This window comes from Lasioglossum baleicum, chromosome 5 (genome assembly GCF_051020765.1).
Source record: "Lasioglossum baleicum chromosome 5, iyLasBale1, whole genome shotgun sequence".
Lineage (NCBI taxonomy): Eukaryota > Metazoa > Arthropoda > Insecta > Hymenoptera > Halictidae > Lasioglossum > Lasioglossum baleicum.
The window spans coordinates 5,311,505-5,334,672 of record NC_134933.1 but is presented as its reverse complement, the minus strand read 5'-3'; positions in this window follow the sequence as shown (position 1 = coordinate 5,334,672).

Genomic DNA, 23,168 nt, shown 5'->3' with positions numbered 1-23,168 from the left:
AACATATTCTCCAGAAATCGATAGCGTCTGATATAAAAATAATCATATTGAATTATACTCATTAAAATTCCGTTCCGTTCGAGTTGCACTCGAAACTCGTGACATGGTTTCACGTTTGTGGAATTTGATTCGGATTCGTGAGTTCAGCCAATTTTCGAGCAGAAAATAGACGGATGAAAAGCCATTCTAACTCCTCACGAAATCGAAAGCGCAATTATTCTTTGGATCCTCTTAGAAGTTTCTAAGCTATCTCAGCTTGTAAGCCGGTCTTACCCTAATTCTACGGAACTTTCAGCCTCTGCGACGGTCATGCTAGTCGCTCGAATAATAAGGATCCTCGTTCAATCACTGTGGAGACGTCGTTTCCTTTAAATATTTCTTCACGGTGCTGCACAGTGATCGCTAATACCGGAATTAAACACGTACTTACACCTACCCTTTTCCAACAGGACTTTTCTCCACGATAAATGTCAAACATATAGAGAAAGGTAGATAAGCATAGAATAAAAATATCCATTATATTTCTGCAATACAATTGCTACAGTAAATTAATTAGGTCAATTATTCACGTTCGGTGGCATTTCTGAAATTTGGGGATACTGTCAAATTAATTTGAATTACATTCAAATGCAATTTATTAATTGAATTGCAGCTTCTGATTGCCGCAGGATATTCCAATTTTATACAAAGGGGTGTGTAGTTTGTTTACAAACATGTTTGTTCCCTTGAAAAACTTATGAAATCTATTTGAAGAAACAACAGTTCGTTCTGAGATTATGGTTAGATTTTTCCATACTGAAGTGAATTAAATGTTTATATCGGGTACGACTCGTCTCGATCCGATAAAGCCACGTCACAGCGATAAACTGTCAAATCATTGGATTTCCGACCGGACGTCTCACGGATTGCATCAAATCTTGATACAATTTTCCACTGTTTGTCGATTGTTATCAACCGGACGGCAATATCTTTGCAAATTGCAGCGCAGCTGCTCGGTGTATCGGCTGCGTCTGGCCAAATAAAAACTTATCATGGCCAGCCGATAAATGTTTCGTGTTTAACCAGGCTTCTCTGTGGCCCGCAGGCCAACGCCGAGGCCAATTTGACAAATAAATGATTATTATAGACTGCGGGAGAAAGGGAGAGGAGAGAAGGTGGGGGGTCGACTCGGCGATCGCAAGCAACGAAATGTAATTGTAATTGCACAGAATTCATTAGTCCTCCAATTAACGCGGTAATAATTTCGACAGCGCAACGGATAAATTGGTTTTCAAATTTTAATTCCCGGTCGTTATTATTCCCAGAGTTATTGGCTTATTCAGTTATAATTACACAAACGACCGAGCACGGACCGCAACACGATTTCAAAATATCGTTATCCGGGCTTTGTCGTCGCTTTAACGAGGCCTCGGACTCGTCGATTCGAAAAATTCCATGATCCGTCGGCTCTCGCGCGAAACTGACGAGCGGCAGGATGCCCGCAGAAATTCCGCAGCTGCTTCCCTCCAGGATTTTGCCATGTCGCTTCGAAAATTCCTGCTGCCGGATCACACCTCGTATTACGCTATGTAAATCTTTCGTTACGATTCATTACTCTCCTGATCTCTTATCTTGCAATTATTGAAATTATAGAAACGTTTCCATGGATGATTAAATAAATTTCTTTAACCACGTTGCAATCGATTTCCCAAGAATCACCGGAAGGAAGCGCACGCCCGCTTTGCGTGCGATGCAGTTTCGAACTCGACTTCGACAATTGCACCGGGAAACGAACGAACTGTGCACAAGATAGGATTACCGGGGAAGGGCAAACCAGGCGATCGCTGCTGCACAGGATGAACATGATCGAGGGAGAAAGGCAAGGAAGGAATTGATTATTTAGGTCCTTTTGGATTCCAGTGGCCTCCGTTTCTCAGCGCGCACAGGCAAACTTTCCGGCAGCCTTTTAGCGTTCTCTTGTCCTGAAACTTCACAATCCAATAATATCAGATTCTTGATTACTTGGACTGCGAAATTTAAGGGGTCAATCCATAAAACTGGAAATGGTACAATTTTTAGAAATTTTATTTCGAAAGATCTGCAGTCTGCGGTGCTTTTAAACTCCTAAATGTGTGTCACATCTTGCAAAGTGCAAAAATATTCTATCTATTTAAAAGTTGTTTTGCCCTCATAAGAATCCACAGTCTCTCCATTCCTAACAGAATTTAAGGAACTGATCTCATTTATTTTGTAATCGAGAGTTGCCCAGGAACTGGTGCAATCGTTTGATATTTTAAAAGGAGAAGTTCCGACTTCGTTAAAATTTCATGGGTCGAGAAGTTTGGTCCGCGAGGCGATCAGTTTCTAGACAGTTTCCTCGAGGACGCTTTCGGTAGGAAAATAGGTGACGCGAAAAATATAAAACACCTTGATTTACTTCTCGCGTATACGATTTGATTAGTGCGATACACAGAAGCTGTGAACATCGTGTCGGATATTTCTATCGCTGAACTATCGCGTGTCAGAGATTTTCGAACCGGTCTTTCCCGCGAATCGCTTTGCGATCCCTGAGGCCGCTCGTTATTTCTTTCACGGTGACTCCAAGGAACTTGTTATCTTTTTAACCGAGCAGATCCGGAGGGATGTTCTTTTCAGAAAGATCATTAAGATTTAGGTCGATCCGGCCGGGCTCGTTACATGTGTGAGACGAGGGAGTCGTCGCTGAACGGTCTCTTCCAATTAAAAGCGTCGCGCCGATGAGATTTCGAGGAGCCCGGAAGCGGCGGGACGTTTAATTTTCGATGGTATTCAAGACGCGTTCCCCGTATTTCAGCGCGTTCGACGTTTCTGCATAGGCTGCCAAAGCGTCGGGTGAAAAATCGCGGGCGTTCAGCCCGGTATCGACCCGTGGGTCCATAGTTCGTGCCGTTAAATCCGAAAAATTACTCCCCCACTCGTATTTTCCGAGCAAGTTCCGCGGAAGTTGTAACGAAGTTGTAAATAGCCCGCCGTAGAAAAGTTTGCGACGTCCCGACCCGTCCCGTTCCGTCGCGTCCCGTCGCGCGTCGCGTCGGGTCGGTCCGTCCGCGATGTAACGAATGCAATTTCGTTTTACTTTGCCGAAGTGGCCTGTAAGTCATGAAATTGCCTGCCACTCGAACCCCGGTCGCTCCACGACCCGGTTCCACGACTGCATTTAGGGTGCCGGGACTTGGCCCGATTTCATTGGCGCCCCGGCTCCTCGATGAAAAGTAATCCGAATCAGACGGAAATTCAAACTGGAATCCGAAGTCCCGCTCTCCGCGCTCTAATGAAAATCCGGCCGGTCGATTATACTCGACTCAACAGGTCTTTTTTGCGAGCCCACGACTTTCCTCGCACCGGTTTCCCACCATTATTTCAACGTACTTTCAAAAATTCGTACTTATTTTTCGATATGTCCGTTACGGAAAATTATGTTTTCCTTTTTTTACTTAATTAATCTTCCACGCTGTTATGAATAGATAAAGAGATTGAATGATTAAATGATTAAATAATCAACAACGTATCTCCTCTTTCTGCGAATACAAAAATGAAGTAGGTGTACCGAGTAGCGTTCCCAGGATAAATTCTCGAGGAAGCCCTTTTTCCCGCGACGTTGAAAGTACACACTTAACTTCTCGAATTCGACGGGGGCTGCCTATCTCTTCCAGTACTTCCGGCGGACAGTGTGTGCCCAGTAAATGCGTTATTTATACCCCGGTTAATTCACGAAGTTTACAGTGGCGATGGCGGCGGTGTGCTCGCTAGGAGGAAGGGCAGTTTCATCGCCTTCTTTCAGGAAATTAAAAATTTCCTTGCTGGAAGAATGTAACGCTCTGTGGCAGCGAGGAGTCAGCGGTTCCTCTGGACCTCGAACATTTACCCGCTAAAAAGGCGGAACGTATTATCAGCCCGGGGAAGAGAGTAATTTTTCCAGCAGACGAACGTTCCGTTTCTGACAAGCAGAAATTTCCATTACTCTTGCACGAGCCTCGGCTCATTCTTCCGGCGATCCTTCTTCAACCACCCCCTGTTCTCGCGGGGGTGGCTCCCGAATAATCGAAAGTCGCGGTTCGCGAGTATTTTTCCTCCCCCTTGAACAATTCCGTGAACGGTTCGGAACCGATGGTCCCGCGAAGGAGGCGTTTCGTAATTATTTTAAAGCCGCTGAACCAGTTAATTCCTGAGTGCTCCGAACCGTCAAATGCGATTATATTGCCGGTGCTGCCCCCGCCGCCGCTCCAGAACTGAATATTCTACGACGATAAAAATTGAATGCTCCGCTTACCGAGCCGCCGCGCCGGCCCGGCTGTATTCTAAAGATACGAGCGTAATTGCGAGGACTATTCAATCCTGAATCGCGGAACACGCACGGGACGCACACCACCACCGCGTCGACGACGGCCCTTCTGCACCCGATAAAACCCATTGTCTACGCCGCGGCTGTTTCACGGATAAATTAACAAACCCTAGATGCGGCCCAGCTACTGATAAACGAAAATGAAAGATCCCTCCACTTGACAGAGCATCGACGGAAAAGAAACAGACAATCATTTTCTTTCCCATCTACAACTCCGCGTCACGCTTTCGAATTTTTAGAGAACTGAAATGGTTACTTTTAGTCAAATTACTTTGATGAAGGATCGAAAGAGTGTTGGGAAGGTTCGAAATGAATTTGTCCATCTCTAAGTCAACTGTGGGATTGTAGACGTTAGATATTTGTAACTGCGGCTGATATCGCTTTCACAGAATCGAGATCGATTGTCCCGTAATCTGCATTCGTAAGGGCAAGATTATTTTCTGAGAAAGCACGGAAGGTATTTATCCTCTCGAAGCCGCTCCTCGAACACCAGCAAAGGAATTTCCGATTCTCGGCCGGCGCGGCTGCCACACGAAAATTAAAAGCGTGATGGCCGGTCAACGAGAGACGCGTCGATTTCGGTGGCTGTCCACGGACCCTCCGCGATTTCTTTTTCCTCGTGAGAAAGCAAACACGTGGAGTCGCCTCGGTATCATAACACGCGCACTCGTTCCACCGTAAAAAGAGCGACGAGCGAGCTCCACCCACCCACGACCGTTTCGAGTGGCACGTCAGCCGACGCGTTTATCGTGCTTTCAGGAAAGCCTGTTATTTTTAAGACCGCGCGACGGACCAATATTTGCCCAGCGTGTTTACCGGGTGCCCTTAATCTGTCCTGCTGGCCCTCCGATCGTTTAGCAATGCCGGAACGACCCGGGAAATTGCAGCCGTCACCGGCCCGAAACCCGTCCCCCTCGCTTATTAATGATAAAACGCATCACCTGCGACACGTGCACCGTGCACAGGACCGATAACTCGTTATCGGATTTCTACGTAAAATACAGGTCTTCCATGTTCGTCGCAAGAAATGGAATCTAAAATATAAACAATTTCACTCTTGGTAGGGTGAATGCCCTGGTGACTGAGCACCGGTGAGCGCTCCTTTCCAAATAAGAATTTATTTGAAAGGCAGAGCCGATCATTATAGTCTTAATGCGTCTCTATTTCGTGTAGGAATTATTAGTGACCCAAAATGCAACTGCGGACACAGTAGTCAGGAATTAATCATATTGTTTGGCAATGAAGCCTTTTCGATTTACAGCGATATGGGCTAATTCAACAGTTGCGTGAAATTAAGCTTGGAAATGTTGGTTGCCCGACCCAATATTGGGACTTGTTTTCTTATTTTTAATTTCTTAAAAAAATTTAAACTGCGAATTTAATTTGATTTAATGTGGACTGTTTATGTGTGAATATGTATATGTATACTGTAATTTGTTTCAGTGCAGCAGAAATAGATCTCGATTGAGATCTGAAATGCTTAATAAGAAAACAAAAAATACTAACCCATGGAGGCTGTAATTAATAATTTTTAATAAATGTATAGATCGAGCCTGAAAATTCTTCTTGTTGCATGATTATTTCAACGTTTGAGGTAGGTGCGAATGCAGGCTTTACATATAATATTTATGTATAATGTATAATAATATTTATGTATAAACATATAATATATATGTTTAGAGGTAATTGAAAACCTAGATTGCGTAGAGAGTTAATTAGTTTTTCTCTCCGCGAGTTTTAATTCGTAGGAACAAAATTTAACATTTTTCCCCAGTGTTTGCATGTATCTTTGAGAAAGGATGATCATTCTTTTCTCTGTTTTCTGTGGCCTCTCGCAGGGTCTTGCCGTGCTATGAAGAAGGACTGGCTCTAAAACAGCTCTAGAGCGGTGCGTTGCGCAGTCGGTCGGGTACTGTGAGAATGGTCATTCAAAGGGAGCAAAAAGGAGCTTGTAATTTATGCGCTCGCCGCGATATAATGTTGCAATTAAGGTTGCCGCGCAAACGATAAGGGCATTGTTCGCGAGTGTATCGCAATTACTGCCGCTCCGCGCCGCGAAAAAGGAGCGCACATCCCGAGCGTGCGCTAATGCGGCTCCATTCGGTTCTCCAGCCTCTCCCTTTCTCTCTCCCTCTCTCTTTCTCACTCTCATGTCACGGCGGGCTTCTGCCGTTCCGCTCTCATCGTGTATCGTCGGAATGAAGACGAATCTAAACTACTCTATTTAAATGCGTGCGCTAATTGCGCGTACGCGCAAGGCGTGAACGGCCATTCAGAGGGGGTTACGCGCTCAACGAGCACTTGAAGCGTTCATTATGCGCACTTGTTCCGCGACGTTGTTAATTAGATACTCCGACATGGGGGAGAAAAGCTGTGTTCTTGCGCCGAGCCGCGCCGCGTTGATATTTCAACCCAGTGACGGCCAGTTATACTCAAACGAAATTTATCGCGTCGTCCCACTGGCTGCTTCGTTCCCTCAAAACGCCACGACGATCGACCGACGCCGTATCAAAACCAGGAAATATCTCCCTCGAAAGATATTTGCATTGGACGCTAAAGCGAGAATCGTCTCGGACCTTACACTCGTTAGAATCGATCGTTTCTGATCATTTTCGGCTGCACTCCAGTTTCTTGGCACCGCGCCTGGTCATCGCTCTAAATAATAATGGAAATATGGGATAAATAAACTGAACCTCGTTTTATAACGAATAAACTATCATTCATTTTTATGCTCCAGGAACGACGTCGTGACACAATGAATACCAGAAATAAAGTGAACGTGAAACAAAAGTAACACTTATTAATTAATTATTAACTTATTAACAAATAAATATTAACTTATTAAACAAATTCATTTTTGTTTTATCGATTATACTATTTCAAATAAACCAACAAATACACCTATTAACACCTTGGCATCGAATTTCCTGTTGAGCTGCAGTAATTAGAAACAAGACAATGTATATTTATTATACATTTCTATCTTGATGATCAATATCTTGGTTGCCATTGGTGTAAAATAATGTAATATAAATATAGTTTGACAGGTGGACTACGTCCCTAGTTGAGATCTCTATGAAAATCTAATAATATTGCGAGTGTGGTTGCACCAGGGGACCAGTCGTTTCAGCATTAGTTTTCCGTGTCTTCACGCAGCGTTGAATTTGTTGAAACGTTTGAGGCGATGCGAGTCAACAATGGCGTGCACCGGAAAGCAATTTGTTCGCGACTGTTCAGAGGGGAACACCGCCGGCACCGATAGAGATCATTGTTTTCCCGGCAATAAGCTTTTCATCTCTATTCCCCGATAGAATGGCATCCGCTTCCTACAAATCCGCGATTGCGAGTAAACCACTTTGAACGTTCTTGGAATACCGAGCGCGAGGCCACCCTCCTAGATCCCGTTCAACGATTTAGGGAAGGCCTTTTGGGGAGTCCGGAGAATCTCAATCAATATCTACATCGGGAGACGCCTATAAAATAAAGCTACAGCACGAGTCGGCGACGCATCGTCATCAAAGAATAGTTCCAAGTATTTTTTTTCTCCTCGAAGAAAGAGAGAGAGAGAGAGAGAGCGGGGGTAAGCACAAGATGGGAAGTACGAGAGAGAGCAAGATGGGGGATAAAGCGATGTCATAAAGGGTAGTAGGAATCGGAGCAGTCGCGAACGGAGGGAGAGGATCCGTTATAGTCTTCTCGGATGTAATCTTTAAGATGAGATCGCGCTGAGTCCATGAATCGTCGGCCGGGAGTGGACTCGCAGCGCAACTTTGCTCTCGTACTTTATTCTCTTGCCTCCCTCCTTCGTGCCGAGGGGATGGGACAGGAAAAAAGAATGTATACGGGCGTAATGGGCGACGTTGATCCTCGTCCAGTAAGAATGGACTATCTCTTTCGTCGTTTTGACAGAAATTATGTGGAAAATCCCGGCTCGGCGGACCCGAGAACGGCTGAACGAACATTTCCAGCGTCGCGTCAATTACAGCCGAAATCGCGGGAGCGCGCGCTCCACTCTTTGTATAATAAACGTCACGACCCGGCCGAAAGATCGGGGTCACGTCATTCAAAGCCGTTACTCCACCATTTTTCTCCTACTACGTGTCACTGATCGCCTTATCTAAACTGGTTCTACCCCGACGCCAGGCACGATACCCTCGGATCGAACAGTGTGTAATTCGAGCTGCACCTGAAGTCGATTTGGCTCCATTCTAGAAACAGATGCTCCTTTCGACGCCGCGAGATGCTGCACCGGGATCGATGGATATATCTCGGACAATTGCTCGAAACCATTGTTCGATGAAGACAGTGAATGATACAAACCTAAATGCTACTATTCTCTGTTCCGTGAAATATAGGGTAAGTACGGAGGCTTTATTAAATTGGTACAGAAAATTGGCCAGGACACACCGATCTCGGCTTACCAATACAGACAGCGGATTTCCCGTTGAAATCTGAACGATCGACGACACGCTCCTTAAATTGGAGGCGGGGTAAACGTCGGCAGGAAGTTCGAGATCCCCAGACCTCGCCGGGACGAGAAATTAGCAGCGGCTCGTTGAAAAGGAGTCTCGTTAAAGCGTTCGAGCTGCACGAGGACCGATCCTTGAGTTCTCGCCGATGAAATCTGTCGCGTTGTCTTAGCTCTCAATCATTCAAAAAGAACGACGGGGCACTCGTGGCTGAACGAGCGCGTTAATAGCGAGAAGAGCGCGATGCGTGTCGCACAATACGCATCGAAGGGGGCCAGCGAAACGATGCGTAGAGAGAAAGGGGGACCACGGATTTCGCAGTCGGTGAAGTTTGCTGCGAGGCGCCTGCCTCGACAGTTTCCTCCCTGGTGCGTCATTTCGATGCCATATGGGACGAACCTAAGTTTTCAACAATGCCCTCTCTCTCTCTTTCCTTTATTACTCCTTTTCAATCGTCCGCCCCTTTCTCCCGCCTTTTTTATCTGGAATTTATTGCGCGACTGGTGGTTGCAAGGTGGTTGAATTAATATCGTCTTCTTTTACTTTTTGGATTTTTTTAAACTCCGAATTCTGGTTTTTCGATGTTTGTTACGAAAAGCAAACGACATAATCTCTAAAACCCAACGTTGACGAATTATAAAGTCTGTTCGCCGCAGCACAAACTCGTGCAAGCTCCTAACAGATTCACAGCCTCGTCCCCCGGCGGATGATCGCGGCGTGTTTCGATGATTCTGGGTCACCGAGATTGCACGCCTCTACACAAAAACACGGATCGATGTCAACGAGTTCGAGCGGAGGTGAACACGACGTCTTCGACAGATGTCCGACCGCGATAACGTAATGTCAGCAATAATACCGAATGCTAGCGGAATCGATCATCCTCGACCTGCCAAGACAAGGGTCGCGCTAAGTGCGGAAGGGGAGACGGCGAAGGTTGGGATAGGCCACCGAGATCTAACCGAGCACGGATTTCACGAGGGTTGCACGCTGCTTACTGGATGAACCACGTCGAAAGTTGGAGCGGAGGTCTCGGACTATGAGCCTAGAAAATTGATATTTCAGACATTGCTGAACAAGATAGTAATCTGCAGTTTTCATAATTTTGTAACGCACTGTTTCGACGTACAATAGTGGTACAATTTTCAATTGTATCCAAGTGATATGGGTTTAGATTAGTAGGTTTTGGATAAATTGATACTTTCCGACTTGTTTTTGAAATTTTTGAGAAATACCCTGTGTGAGCAGATGCCTCACGAAGGTACTACAATGAACGGATTGGAAGAATTCAACCTCTTTCTCGAGTTTGTCTTTTGGAAAAGTCACGGAGAGTCCCGGCAGAGATCGAGACCGGGAATACAGTTCAATCTCCGTGAATTTCGACGAGCTCCAGCTGTTTATTAAGAAAGCAAGGTGAAACGGAGACTCTGTCGATAAGCTGCAGAGACAAGAAGAGAGAGGTTAGCCCCGGTTAGGGGCGCGGATCGCTGCATCCCGCAGCAGAAAGGCAGCCCCTGTAAGAGGCGACGTCTGGCGTAGGTGATTTTATTAAAAATTCATGCGTTCGGGAACTGCTGTCGGAATCGTGCTTCCCGGAGCTGGGTTTATGCTGTCAACCCTCTTCCGGTCTGCGAAGCTGGCTGGGGGTTGATTTGTTCGGTCGACAACGCTGTCTGTGCACCGAGGAAAGGGTATAAGGACATCGACGTCGAGAACGGATGAAATGGATAACTCTCGGTATACAGGGTGGACCTCCGAACATAATCACCTTCGATTACTTTATTCTCAATGGGAAATGAAACGACCGGTTCTCCAAGCCACGTTAAAATGTTAAGAGCCTCACTGCCGTGTCTGATTATATCAAGATTGATCTACTTTATACATAGATTCTGGTACTAATTGTGGATTCTTATGGTAAGAAATTGAAAATACAAGACACTTAAAACAGTAAACGTTCACTTGATGCATCTCGCAGAGGCAATCCGTGCGCCGAAGGGTTAACGAAGACAGGGTAGAAGTTGATCGTGGCAAACGATGCAGCCAGTATAGCACCCTCGGTAACCAGGGCGATCAAAATTTCAGTTTCCTAGCCGGTGTCTCGTTCCAGGTCGGACGGGCACAAAGACAGGCACGCCTCCGTGTGCCCGGGCCTCATTTAAATAACAGATAATTGCCGGGTCTGTTAATTGAAGCGCCGCGGGGATCGTCGGGCTAGAAGAGTTAGCCAAGATTTCGCTCGGCGCCGACCGCTCCCGCTTCCGTCTTCCGTTTCCCCGACTCTTTCCTCGCGAGAGTTAATGCGGCACCCGATTCCCCGTGTATAAAGCTGCGACAAATAAATCGCTTTTGTCAGACGCACGACACCCGCCACTTTTCATCCCCCTTTTTGCCAGTGACGGCGGAGTCGCGCTGCGTCGTCCACGTTTTTCCTCGTAAAAACGTTGCCCGAATCACGGGTCTGGTTAATCCGGCTAATGGCGACCTCGGCCAGATATTCGTTACGCAGAAATCGGAAACGTATCATTATCTTAGAATGCCGCATCCGGGGCGTCCTCTCCTCCCTTTTCTTCTCTCTTTCTCCGATTCATCCACCCCTCGCAGCGTTTATTTCGTCGTGGTTCCACTCGGCGCGGCGGCTCAACGACAAAACGGAGGGAAGACCTCGTTTAAATAACGGATAATTGGAAGTCTGCTTAATTGAAGCCGCGCGGAAGAGTTAGACGCGTTCCTCGCGAGACGTCTGCTCCCCCGAAGACGGATCTTGCTATTAACGTCAACCGCGAATCGTTGGACAAAGTGTCGCCGAGGAATAACCGTGAAAGAAGCTCGCGAAGGGAATTGTAAACGCTGTTTGTCGCGACGGTTTTAAGGAAGGCGTCGCTTTTTCGCGCCGCGATGCTAATTGGTCTGCTCGAGGTCTGTTGTGTCTGAAGTACGTGGAGTATAATATAATACCGCCGACGAGAAGCATTCGATCAAATAAATCAAGCCTTTACTATTGTTATTTTGTGAACCTTTATGCGAAATTCAATTTCATTGTTTCGTTATTCTACATTCATAACGTGAAAAGACAAGATTTTTTTATAGGGTCAGTTCACCTCCAGGAATGTTTATAGAAACATTGTTTAGTTATCAAATTGTGAATTGCAAATTAATATTCTCGTATCAATCTATCGTACATTACGCTCGCAAATGATTCGAGGTGCGTGGAAACAAACTATCGTACCGATACGTATCAATTATATTGCGTTTCGTACGTATTTAATTATAATTAACAACTGATGAAAACGAGGCACAATTATTGCTCGACGAATCAAACGCTTCGTTTTAACATCTATTTCGATATAACTACGTTTCTTATTGTACAAATACAAGCAACAAACTCAACGATGAAATATCGTATTTTATGAGATGATTGCGAGACAATTTTTTTCCCACATAAAAATCCGCAGTCTACGGATCACTGAAGCATCTCGGGCTTTGAAAGAGCAAACTCGCGACGAATTCAACTGTGGCGGCGGTTGCGAGGGCTTAGAGTAATTTAAAGGAGATTAGACCATCGATATTTCAATAAGTTCGACAAATCCACCTGGGAAAAGACACGCGTACTCCATTTGTCGCGGTTTGTGGTCCTACTGCATCCGGCTGGTGTCCTTATCTTTGGCAGTGGAACTGCCGATTGCTACCGGAGCGACGCAATTCGAGTTTCCGCTAATTTCTTCGTTGTTACCGGAGACATCTTGCACAGATCCGTGTTACCTGGTCCTTAGTAAGCCGCCGCTAGGCCCCGTCCTTAATGGGGGGTCATAGATTATGGCAAATGAGGAAAGTTGGCCAGAGAGAGCACAGGGGGCAGAGAAGAGCCATGTGGCGCCAGCTGCGGAACTCCCCGGGCTCCCAACATCATAACCAGCCGTCCCGGATGGGCCGATGCTGGCCATGCACCCTGAAATTTTCAAGCTGCGAACCGCCCGTTTTGCATCCTTTTATTCCCCGCCTTCGTACACGACCGTCTCGAGTTCCCTCGTTAATGCCGATCGATAACGAATGCATAAAACGATAACAAACGGGTCGGGGCTATTAAATGCGATCGCAAAGGGAGGACTCGATAAGCAGCTCCGACTACAGCCGAGTAACAATCGCAATTCGGCCAAGTTAAACCAACAAACAATTAGTTAAACACGGTATACCGATAGCATAATTTCATCATCTCTACCTAGCGAAACATTACCAATCCAAAGGACTTATATTATACAATTGTCGAAGATATCAATACCTCTATTTCAGGTTTATAATTATTTAGCTTCCGGAACGGTTGTTAACAGAAAAATGTCGGTCAATGGCGACCGCATTATAATAATTTGCTCGCAATAAGATCAGAAAGGAAGGAACTCTCTTTATGCTTCAGCTGAATGTCCAATACTCTTGAAACAATACGTCCAAAGAAAGTTAATTGTGAGAAATGTTCTAAGAACACGGATTCTCTTATAGAAAATAGGAATTTGCGTATTCATGATGTGATTATGGGAGATCTCGAAACTGAAGCGAAGACGGAGCCGCAAGTTTAATTATCCGTCGATCGGTGGCAGATAACGAGTGTCAGGCTCGAAGTTTTCTAATAAGCACGACAGGATCGGAGACGCGTGAATCGAGAAAAGTATTATATATATATATAGATATCCGGACAAAGCGACAGATGCCCGAAGGAATTGTAAAATATGGTTTACGACAGTGGTGCAATGCAGGTCTCCGAGGCGGAGGAACGGGCGCGGATTCACCGTTCTCTTGTTCGCCGAATCGATAGGTCGGATCGACTGGCGGCAACCGTCTCGATTCTCCGAGGAAACGGATTTCAGAACGGTAGGACGAGGGTGGCAAGGTGGTGCGGGAGCTGGTGAAGGGGTGGAGAGGTGGTCGTGATGCGGGACGAAATTCGAAATCTCCTCCGGCAGATTGCCTCGGGGCGCGAAGTTCTCTTTAACTCCCGCCGCACAAAGAACCGCGTTTGCCCGACGAAAGTGTCACGATGAAAAGTCGCGAAAACGTCTCGAATCAACATGTCGCGGGGCAATCGACGCCGCAGCAACCCGGCAGCAACGCTTTCAACCCGGCGCTCGATTCCTCGGGGCGTTCCGTGATCACCTGGCTACCGATTGCCTCGAATCATTTTCGGAATCGACGTCGCCGTTTATCGGAACTGACTGCTCCGCCGTGTCGCCTCGGCGCTATTACCACCACGATTTTGCCCCGCGAACCGCCGTCGAAAACATGGAAAAATAGTCGACGTATTATTTACAATGTAATTTAACCGCGGGAAATTTAACCTCGTAGCTGACGTCCGTAGCCTTTAGCTGCTTTGCCAAGAATGTTTTACCGCGAGGTTTCTTTGATGCCGTTGGGTATAAAATGGTGGAACATTCAGCCATTTTCGTTGTACAATTTTCTTGAAAAGATCGTGTTTTATTCGGAATTCCATATTTTCAACGAGTGTACTACTGTTGCAAACATTGCAACACTACAATAGGACAATGACGAATTTCACGGTTTCTAAATTATAATAAAAATGTTGATGATTAGATTCGTTGGTCAATTCGATCAATAGCGAAACTGTTGTCAGCATCTGCGCGGGTCTTATCAATCCCGTAGGATCGTAACTGGGGTGGGGATTTTCCATCATCGAGGGGCAGAAATGCGGAAAAATGGGATCCTCGGGAATGGTTTGCGCCGGCACGAATCCCGTCGATTACGAAGGTGTGGTTCACGGGAGTTATTTCAGTGGGCGATGCGCAAGTGCGGGCAAGATCCTCGGCGCTGTTATAATAAAGACACGCGCGCACCAGCGCAACGTCGGTCGGCCGCGCATTTACGCGGATAATGTAATAATGTCTATGCGAGCCTTCACGCTTCTAAGCATCCGTACAAAGGCCACGTACGCTATGTTCCTTCGTCACGATCATCCTGAGGTTCCAGCGCAGGCTGCGAGCGCTCTCATCGTCAGCGTTCTCTCAGACGCAAACCGCCGCTTCTGCCATATGCCGCATGCCGATATGCCCATTAGCCCGCGATTTCTACAAGATCCTATATTGATATACGCCTAATAGATACCGTTCGCTACCGCTTCGGATCGCGTGCGTTGCACGCAAATTGCCCTTCCTTTTTCTTCTCCTCTCATCCACCCGAGCCAGGCTGCAGCGGAAGCGTGAATAAATGAAACGAAAGGGCGAGATGGATTTTTTAACCCCCGGTTGCAGCACTCGGTTCTTATCGCAGCACGGCGTAATACACCACTTTGCTTCGTAAAATGGACCGTTGCGTTGTTTCGTCGTTCTGCTGTTGCAACGACGCCTATGCAACGCCGGTTTATGATCACAGACACGGCTCGGACTGACCATTATGATTTAAATGCCTCGCGCGGAGGAATTGTTAATGATCCAAAATACGTGTGAAACAATGAAATTCAATTCTACCGTTCCGCGGAGAAACACGCGTTGATTCATTCAGCTGACTTTCAACCTTTCGGCTTCGATTACTGCATCTGTGGTTTGCTCTGTGGGAAGTATTTAACCCCCGTTCATTTAATTCCTGTATATGGATAGCGTAATATATTTGATGCATTTACATATATGATAATTGCGTTATGATTTTATGTACTCCTCGCTGCGCAACCATTTCCGAAGATTAAAATAAAATTAATGTTTCTGCAAATAAGAATATCTGAGAAGGTTTACGAAATACGAATCGCTCGGTGTTACGAGTTTGTACCGCGGTAGCGCCGGTCGCATTATTCCGAAGAAAATTTACGATCGCTGTCACAGGAGGTGGAGAAGGAGGAATTATTCGCGGGGAACGTCGTGGCGCTTGATGCGCGGCGTTATCGATATTTTAAAAATTCCTTTTTAGAATCGAGACTGCGTTCGGTTCTGGCCGGACCCGTGCTATAAATCCCGACCGACTTGCCGGGCGAAATTGCACGCTTTACATCTCTCGCGCTGGTAAGTGGAAATTGGTTCTTCCATTCCGGCATCTCTGAAACTACCAACTTTAATCTCGCGCCAAATCGATGTGGCCTTTGCCATCCTCGATAGCGAAAGGGGTTGGTAGAAGGGGCAGAGAGAGAGAGAGAGAGAGAGCGGGGTGAAGAAGAAGCAGGGGAATTCGAGGTGGGACGAGGGTACATTGATTTACTTCGCGAGCGACAGGTTTATTACTTCGATGTGTACAAACGCACCTGCATGAATAAAATCCGGATCGTACGACTCGACGGGATTGATTCGAATTCTCGCGGAGAAATCAAGCGTTCCAACGGAAACGGGGAATGTATAACATTCCGAGATCTCGAGATTGGATTCTTCTTCTTCGTACGTTTTCCTTTTATCCGTCCCGGGAACAAATTCACTCAAAAGTCAGCAACCGTTTACGGGGAAACGTTGATTATTGCGAACGCTCTCCGAAATCTCTCTTCCCCCGCGGTCTGTCGCCGCGAACACGCGATTTCTCTGTCGAACTGTTGTCTGCCTGAAAATATTGTTCTTTCCCTGTGACGGCTGATCTCGGATTCCAACAATTATTTACTATTTCTCTTCTATTGCCTTTATTGTGCCAAAGATTCCACCACAAGACTGTTACAAGTGAAATCCTTACACTATTTTATACAAATATCAAGACTGCGATAAATAACGAGACCTGAAATTTATATTATAATTTATGTCCAGCAGATATATCCTACAGATGCTACTTTACGATCTCAATAATAATAAAAAGTAAATTTTAAAAATACTGTTCAAAGAATTGGAAACAATACTGCAAGAAAATGGCGATTTATGGAATCCTTATAATCGTTATATCGTGTTTAATGAGATTTATGTAAAATATGGATTGTTGAAAAACAATTTAATGATTACGGCGCCACAGGTTCGATCAAATGTTACTCACTAAGTTTTATTGGTATTACCCGGTTTTGTTGAATTTGTTTTAATTACTATAGTTTACAGTATTTTACAGGCGCAAAATTTCTCTTGAAAATGGTCCACATATGGATCGAAACGTCGAGAACAATTTAAATTGCAAAATTGCTTAATGAGTTACATTTGATCGAACCTGTGGCGCCGAAATCATTCAATTGTTTATCTGCACTATCCACGATCGACATAAACGAATATTCATTGTTGAAAAATATGTGAAATCGTTGAAATCCAACTCAACCCTGAAAAGTGAATTGCCATAAGCTGAATTCTGTTTAAAAGACCGACACAAAGGACGCGACAGATGAGTGACAAACAGTTCCGGCTGGTATATCAATCATTCATACACGTCTCACGTCAGTGAGATTGGCCGCGGCGACAGTCGCAGACATTGTTGCCGACTGATGAGGCTCTAGGATATCACGATTCACCGTAGAATCTGCAATTTTTGTTTTGTCCGAGACCGAGATGCCAATTTTATTTGGCACGGAGTGATAGGCTCTCTGTTCCGACGGCGATCAGAGGACTCCTGGAATTTTCAGGTACACCCCTCTCTGTTTTCCTCCTGTCCGCGTGTCACTGTCAGGGCCACCCTGGCGAGGCCCGACACGCTACGGCACTGTCGGCCATTCACCATGACGGATGAAACGCGAAATTCTCGGTTGACATGTGTCGACGGTTTCGTCACCTTGGCGTCAGGCTGGAAGGACTCTGATAGTTAAAAATTAACTCCGATCGCTGAACAGACCACGACGACGACGACGACGACGACGACGACGTTCTTTGAGATTTAACATTAAACCAATCCCTGTCGGTCAAATGACCGGTTGTACATTTTCCATTTTAAAATCATTGCAATTGTCTACTCGTCAATTCAATTCAATAAATTTTCTTAATCCAAGCACGTATTGTACTAAATATTGCACAAAATTTAGATACATAGAGCCTTGTCGTTTTTAGAAGTCGAAATATTTTAATCGCTTTCAATGCGCGGTAGATGTACTGTTAAACGCCTGCAAAATCACAATCGCGACTCACCGTGAAAAATTGATGTTTCACGTGGCGCTGTATGAATGACTTTGAGAGAGATAAATTTTTTAAATGATCGAGACCGGGACACCTTTATACATTCAAAACTTGGATTGCTTGTAAGTTTAAAACAAAGTTGTAATGGAACAAGGTAAAAGAGATTGAGATGTCTAATCAATTCCCAAAGTTCCAGGGTCGATCACGACATGTACCGAAGCGATCAACAAGGCCGACCGTAGCTCTAACAAGATGTAGCAACGAAGTGTCCCTCGGAACTGCGGACCCCCAATATGCTGCGGCTGATTATCGTAAATTTCGGGACGGCTCTACCGGGAAATCCCTAAAGTTATTACGCTCGGTAGACCGTTCCTCCGGGAGAGAGCGTCTCGGACATTTCTTAGGAACAGTCAATCAATAATTGTCCAGGCTGGACCCACGTGTCCATATAAAGTGGATACGCGTCCGGTGCACCTGATCCTCGTCCATCTTGGCGCATGTGCGCCGGCCCCGCCGTATAATATGTTGCACAGTAAAAACTTCGTTAATTACGAACTTCGCGTCATAACCGGGATCGTACCGGTTCGAGTGGTTTTACGGCGAGAAACGCTGCCGCGCTTAATATCCGCGGAATTTGGCAGAGAAAAGAATAGCTGTATAAACAGGGAATACACGCGCCGCAGAAATGCTAAACGAATTTCCAACTCGATCCTGTAGCCCTGAAAGTTGAGCGCTCCTCGTTTTAAGAATTTTATGAATTAGCATTTTCTGGGGGGCCAGAGTTTAGCCGTGTAAACTCTTGCACGGCCCCTGAGGGGGCGAGACCAACAGACGATTCTATACTTTCACAGACACTCCGGGGATCGGCAACTTTCCCTGGCAATAAACTGGGGGAAGGGGTGGAAACCTGACTTGACACAACCGAATTTCCTTCGCTAATAGACTCACCGAATCTTAATTTGTCACGATTAGTCTGCGAAACTTCGTAAACATGTATTTTATAATTTTATACAGTTAAAAGCAATCACCGGCGATTTGATCGCAGCATTATGGAGGGTTAAAGCGACACAGAATAGAGCCGAGGCTTATCTGAGGAAGATCCTACGAGGGAGAGCACGTACCATTTCCACCCCGAACGATTCACTCCTGCGAATTGACCAGTTCAGCTCATAAGAGTTTGTTGACCGATTCGTGGCGGAAAGGAGATAGTCCGGAGACACCGGAGGTCAAAGATCTATGTCTTTATCTCGGCCCAACAGGGATTCACGGATTCGCCCTGTTTGTCCTTTTTCTGCGGCCCACCCCTTTCTTCTCTGCCGCGCTCTTTCCGAACCAGTGTCCCACGAGCGTCGTTCGAGTGGAATAGCAACTGGTTCCCCGCCGGTAGTCAAGGAGTTCGGCAGCTAAATAATTAGGTTAACCCTTGTTGGTTTGTTGGTCCACCGTGTCGCGTCGTGATAATGCCGGCCCGTGGAAATTTCGGAGGAAAGAACCGGCAAAGGGGGCGTTTATCTCTGCCACCCTCGCCGCCGACGCACTTTGCGCTAACAAACTTCGATAATGAACAAACGCTGACGAGACGGTTCCCAGACAACGCCGAAGAACGTAGATTGCATTGTGGACACTGTAGTGACGTTCCATGTACACAAGATTATCTATAATTGCCTGAATCACCGATATCGTGGAACGTATCGGTCATTTTTGTAAAATAATTACGAAAGAGTATTAAATACTTCGGTACTTTTAAAAAATTGAAAATTTACGATTGTATCCCGTGAATTAATTTAGAGGTTCAACAAGTTTTTACAGCTTACAATCGTTCATCGGTTAGTAATTTCGCGTAAGGCACAATTAGGAGGGACTTGGCTGCATCGTGAAAGGCTGTGTTTCGGTTTTTGCAGTTTTTCGCCCGGTCCGAGACGCATTAACCCAGTAAATTGTTGCAGGTGGGCGTCCGAGATGGATTGCGGCTTGCAAATATCGTTCGGCGAGACGGGTAATTGAAAATTAGCAGGGCTAATAGCAGTGGCGGGCGAAGAACGACCCTGGAGTGCTGTCATTTGTGCTAGAAAATCGAGTCGCCTCGACCAGAGTGCCTTTTAATGCAATTTTATGATCGAATCGGGGAACGAGGATGGCGCAGCCTACTTCGGCCATGATTTTCCTGCTGGTCTATTGTGGTCGATGGCCAGAGATTGATTCCGCGGAGAAGCTAGAATCGATTTCGCGTCCTGTTCGCGCGTGTTTCCGTGTTTCAATAAAACATCCTTGCTTATGCAGACTCCCTAATTCTAGATTCGCTGACAGCGGATCTTTACGCAAAATAGAATTTTTTAAACAGAACTTTTAGATCAACCTAATAAAAATGCGCAGTCCAATGATGAAAATACAAAGCTGGAATAGTTGAATTCGGTGGAAACGTAGATCCAGCAGAACCTGGGGTAAGAAGTCGGAACAATCGGTTGCTTGGCCATTGAGTTAGACCTTTCGCTTGATCCAGCTAGTTGGTTGTTTCGACCATCGCGTTACCTAAAATTCAGACAATCCTGGGGCAGGATCGTCGAACTGCGGCGAGCGATAAACAGCCAGCAAAACGACGAAGGCGCGCGCGGCAACCGCAGAAACGGTAGCAATGGGTTTAACAGTCTCGGTGTGCGCCGGTGTCTAAGTAAACAGAACTTTGACCAACAGAAACTAATCCTCGGGTAGCTAAGCGGCGAAAGCCTCGAGCTAGCTCGCGGCATGAATATTCTAAATATTTGCCGGGGGATGATAAAACGATCGTTGTCACTGGCCGATGCAAACGGCAAACTTCGCGTATCCTCTCGAAGATGGATCGTCACGGTCTACGGGCGATGCGAGAAGAGAAGAACCATTAAATTTTCCTGGATAGAGAAGAATGTTTCTGCGGGCTATTGATTCACGGTGTCACGGTGCTGTCTCAGACAACGCGCCGATACCTCCCATGCTGCTAGATAGAGACTGCAACAGTGAGTGAGTGAGTGAGTGCGTGAGAGAGAGAGTCTAAGTTTCTAACTATTACAAAACTTTCGGATTACGCGGCTGAAAGATTACCCGGGAATTAGTGATAATTTCGAGCTTCCTCGCCGGCGAATTCCACCGAGCCGGTAACTACACCTAGTTACACGACCGACGAATCTCTTTCTCCCCTATCCGAAACTCCGGGAATCCATTCTATCGCGGAAAGATCGGCGAACTTTTCCCCCCTCGTTCCCGATACGATCGTCGCGGGGTCCTCGCGATTGGCTATTAACGATCATGAGCCAAGAAAAGAGCGATCTTGCTAAGGGTAGCAGGCTACTCCTCAATTCTATTTGAGAAGATTAAGCTAAGGAGGTTTTATGGGCTATTGATATTGCTTTCAGGAAGTGGAACGTTTTCCATCATAAGACAGAGTACGGGTTAAGAGTGTCAAATATTGTAACACGTTTTTGTTGTTCCTTCTTTCACGGTGTTTAAAATTACAACTTGTTGCTCGTGAAGTTCCGGTAGCCCGGTCGAAAGGGCTATTGCCGCGGCGCTTATCTCCCTTAACAATCCTAGAATAATATTTCACCCCTTCTGACTTCACATTTTAAATCTACGAATTATGCTTCAATTATACATTTCAAAACACAGACAAAAATAAATCTTTACGATATCTAAGAAAGATAAATAGGTGAATTTTCACCCTGAGTAACGTATGAGGGTTGAGAGCGCATTCCTGACGGGCCGTTCGGTACCTACAATACAAAGAAGAACAAACTGAAGATCAAACGGTTGGTTTTGGGGATCGGAACAAAATAATTCTCTGAGTCGCCTCACCTACAAGTGGCCATAGTTACCAGGAAAGTAAGCAGAGCCTAGTATCGTCGGCGGGGAACCTGAGAGAAAATAAAACTGTCTGTACTCGGAGAGAGAGAGCGAGAGGAAAGGAGTAAGAAGAGAAGAGGTGAGAAGGGACAGAGACGATGAGAAAGAGAGAAAGGGAGAGTTCACTCCGGCAATCTATTCCAATTTAACACTCGACTCCATGGCATTAAATAATCGCCCTCGCCTTCGGAGGAACTGGTCTCCATTCAATAATGGACTTTTATCCAACGAGCTTGTACTTAGCGCGAAACGGGCCCGGCTCGGTTGGGATATTACCCCCGGTAAGTCGGTGTTGTGACAGTAAAGAGCTTGAAATAAATCTTAGTTACAATCATTTCTTTTGCGGCCCGCGGCCCACGACGAGCATAAATCAAATATCATCGTTCCGTGCACTCTCTTTCGCGCCCGCTTTCAAGATCCTCCCATCCTCTCTGTCTCCCATCGGCCCCTCCTCTCTCTACGAAGAGTCCGTTCAGCTCGTCTCCGGCTCATTGCACTTGCATTTACATTCAGGAACATCCGAACGGTTCGTTCGTCCTCGTTCACCGGTTCCAGAGGCGTTCGTTTCGATCTCCTTTTCTCGCCGATCTTGATCGATAAAAGCAACGCGTGCGAGAACGCACGGGCGAATTCAGAGAAAGAAAGAGAGAGAGGAAGATCACCAACATCTATCGATCTAGAAATTTATTTTCTCCGAACCTCGCCCACCTCAAAACTTACCAGGAATGCGGTCGCTGTTCGGCAAAGGCGTCCGTGATTTATCGGTCGCCGGAAGTTTCGTGTCCTTCGGCTTCAAACCTGGTGGCTCGTTTCACTTTTCCGACGTTTCGTATGCAGAAACAACTATGCACGAAGATGCAGATTTATGTCTCGGCGAGAACGCTGGCGGATGAACTATGGCGCACGTGACGGACCGCTGCTACCGTATCACCTGCTACGAAATTGTAAAAAGTTCGAACAGCGTCGACCACAAAGAATCACTCCAAATTAACCCTTAGGTCAACAAGCACATTTTTTATAACAGTCAATGATGTTGCACTTTACAGTTTCAAGCATTAAATCAGTATTAAATACGTTCATGAAAATTGTGTGGATATGTGTGGTGAGAATGAGAAAGGAACATAATGAGTGAGAGGCAAAAATGTATGAAATGAATTTGGTAGTGTGAAATAAAGAAATAAGTGTGCATCAGTCGTTGATTGAACATCGTTTGTGTTATATGAACGTAATATGTTTCGTTAAATACAATTAAATTCAATTCTATCCACTGCTTGAACAGAAATTGCCATGTTCCGCAACGTTCCTGGAATGTTGTTAAAGAAATTCAAAAGAAAGAATTTCTATTTCCGGATTGTAACGAGGAAGAACTGCATTCGCAGTTTCTCCGTTCGGAATCGGCGGGTTTCGTCGAAGGATCGTGGCCAAGTCGCTGGCAAGACAAATTGACGGTGTGTTAACGCTTTGTTCACAAGCGCAACATAG